Source organism: Hakea prostrata, unplaced genomic scaffold (assembly GCF_041222555.1).
Source record: "Hakea prostrata isolate BN-2017 unplaced genomic scaffold, UWA_Hpros_2 contig_12, whole genome shotgun sequence".
NCBI classification, from domain to species: Eukaryota; Viridiplantae; Streptophyta; class Magnoliopsida; order Proteales; family Proteaceae; genus Hakea; species Hakea prostrata.
Genome location: NW_028291131.1, coordinates 1,109,542 through 1,112,561, shown reverse-complemented (window position 1 = coordinate 1,112,561; position 3,020 = coordinate 1,109,542). Strand labels below are relative to the sequence as shown.

The 3,020-nt window shown below is 37.1% G+C and overlaps 1 non-coding gene across 1 annotated transcript; it reads left to right on the top strand.

The window, feature by feature from the left end:
• The first annotated feature begins 1,059 nt into the window (after positions 1 to 1,059).
• On the top strand, positions 1,060 to 1,166 carry LOC148999400 (small nucleolar RNA R71). The gene has a single exon (XR_016170963.1). It is a non-coding gene; the product is annotated as a small nucleolar RNA R71 (small nucleolar RNA).
• The last annotated feature ends 1,854 nt before the right edge of the window (positions 1,167 to 3,020 follow it).

Below are 3,020 nucleotides of genomic sequence, written 5' to 3'. Positions count from 1 at the left end.
CAGACAAACCCTCATTAGGAGATACTTGAACATTCTCCTCATCACAGTGGTCACTAATCTCGCTCTTTTCATTAATATGTGACTCACCTGTTAAATACCCTTTCCCACTTCTCAATGCAGACACAGAATTAATTGAAGCTAAAGAAGAATGGGAGGATTCAACTTGGTTGACTTGATTTGGTGGTCTTTGATGAATCTGAATCCTAGGATTTAACTCAGGTTGGCTAGGCATTTTACCTTTTTCTCGCTCAGACAAAGCACTTGCAAGAGTGGAAATTTGTTTTTCCATATTATGCATAGAAGTCATGAAGGTACTGGAAAGTACTTCCATATTCTTCTCTAAGGAAGAGAGACGAGAAAACTCTGGATTGTTACCTCTGTTGAAACCTGGTGATGATTGATTTTGTGCAATGTGAGGCATATAAGGCACAATAGGTGGATTGACAGGCCTAGTTAAATTGGCATTCTGGAAATTTGGGGCTTGAGGGAACTGGACATTTGGATAATGAGAAAATTGAGCATTTTGCTTTTGAGGGGCACCAAATTGATTTTGTGTGGAATAATTGCTTAATCCATTTTGGTTTTGCCCTTGAGACCATGAAAAGTTAGGATGATTCTTCCACCCAGGATTGTACGTGTTATTGTACAGGTTTGGAAACATCGCATTGACATTCTCATGTTGGCCTCCAGAATAGCTAGGACATTCCTCAATTACATGTGTAGGAGACTGACACCATGCACACATAGCAATAGATTTGTCAATAAAATGTGCTTGACTTGGTGGTGCAGCTTTAATTACCAAAGTCTAACTTTTTCAAAATGTTATCTATTTGTACTTCCTTATGAACTTGGCTATCAACAAAATATCCCCTACTAGTCCTTTCAAACTCTTGGGTTGACTCCCATTCTCTAGTTCTATCAGCTAGGTCTAAAAGAAAATTCCAAGCTTCGAAATCATCAGTGAATGATGTAAATCCTGTGGGGCACATTGATTCCAAAAGTTGCTTTGTTTGGTAATCGATACCCTCATAAATTATTTGGGATAAATGCCATAATTCTATACCATGGTGAGGGCATTCTTGGAGAAGGCTTTGAAACCTCTCCATTACCTTAGCAAAAGACTCACTGGGTTTCTGACGAAATTGAAGAATATCATTTCTTATTTTATTCGTCTTAAAGAAAGGAAAGAATTTTTTCAAGAAGAGCACAGCAAATTGTTCCCATGTGATAATGCTATCCCTAGATAAGCTATAAAGCCACTTTTTAGCTTGGTCCTTTAATGCAAAGGTAATAAACTGTAGTCTTACGGCATCATCAGTAAGTTGTTGTACCTTCATAAGGACACAAACCTCCTCAAACTCCCTAAGGAACAAGTATGCATCTTGATCAGGTAACCCATGAAATTGGGGTAACATAGATAAATAATGAGATTTGAGCTCAAAATGATTACCCCTCACTTCAGGTAAACGTATACAAGAAGGTTGTGCAGATCGGGTTGGATAAAATCTATCCCTAAGACTCTTAGGTGGAGGTGGTGGAGGTAGACCTTCCATGGTCAAGTTAGACACTCGGACAATTCTATTTCTAGAATCACGAGTCCAGACACACATGTACTAACTCCCTAATGCAATTAATGGCTCCCTAAGAAAGGATTTTTTTTTTAAAATTTTTATAAAAATAAATTAACTAAAGAATAAAAGAAAGAAAATAACAAAAACAAAAAGGAAAATAGTGAATTTCCCACCGCAAAGATTGAAACAATGATTCCAAAGCTGTAAAGTTGCCGTATAGCTGAGCGCTTATAGGTTTGACAGCAAGGGAATCCGTATAGTCTTCAGAGCCACCTACAATCGAATCTTGGGGATTCTGCAGTAGAGTGGGGACTACTATACGTTTTTGTTTCTACTCAAGTTAAGAGTAATATCTTTGAATTTTATTTTTTTATTTTTAAATCACTTCGATTTACCTAAGAATTAGAAAAACAAAGTGGACTAATACCTCCCTGGCAACGGCGCCAAAAACTTGTCTGTGAAATTTTAAAAGTAACCGCAAGCGCACGGTATTGTGTAGCTAACGGGTCGATCTCAAGGAGATATGCCACTTATAATTCAACTTCTTAATAGTAATGCGAGAGTGGAATGATTCAATTTTTGTTAACTAATTAACTAAACTAAACGATCCTAATCTATACGTCTAATGCAATCGAATTGAAACGGACAATAAATTAAACACAATCAATGCATAAATAAAAGACAGGAAAATGCAGATGCAACACCACCCGTCACCAGAAGCAGAGGCACGACTGTAGGCTTGCTCCGGTTATGTGGTCCGAGATTATGAATGAATAGGCAGAAAGTAAATAACAGAAAGTAAATAACAAAGCAATAAACAAAGCAATAAAAGGAAAAGGAAATAACTAAAATGTAGATGCAACACCACCCGTCACCAGAAGCAGAGGCACGACTGTAGGCTTGCTCCGGTTATGTGCTCCAAGATTATGAATGAATAGGCAGAACAATAAATAATGCTGAAAGTAAATCCTAAATTAAGAATATGGAGGGGGTAGATAGAAGCGGGAATGGAGGGAGGAGAGAAGATTAATAAAGAGAAATTACTTACTTGCGAATTGAACAAATGATTCGAATCTCAACCAACCCTAACAACCAGATCTAGATCTAGAATGATCTAAATCTGCAATTGCTAAACCCAGAGAAAAACGAACCTAAAAACTTGAAACTTGAACTTGAATTGCATTACATAAAAATTAAATCTAAACATTGAATCTAGAAATTTAAAATCTCACAACTGCAAGCAAAGAAAACTAGAGAAAACCTTAATAAACTAAAGAGAGAAGAAAGAATGCTTCTACTAAGCTCTAAGACACGTTCCCCTTTGATGGAGTAGGCTCTCCTTTTATAGAGTTTACATGAGATATGAAGCACGGCTGAATTTGAATAAAACTCAGGGTTCCTATCTGACTCATCCAATTAGGGTTTTGACGTACTAATCGCGCCGCCTTA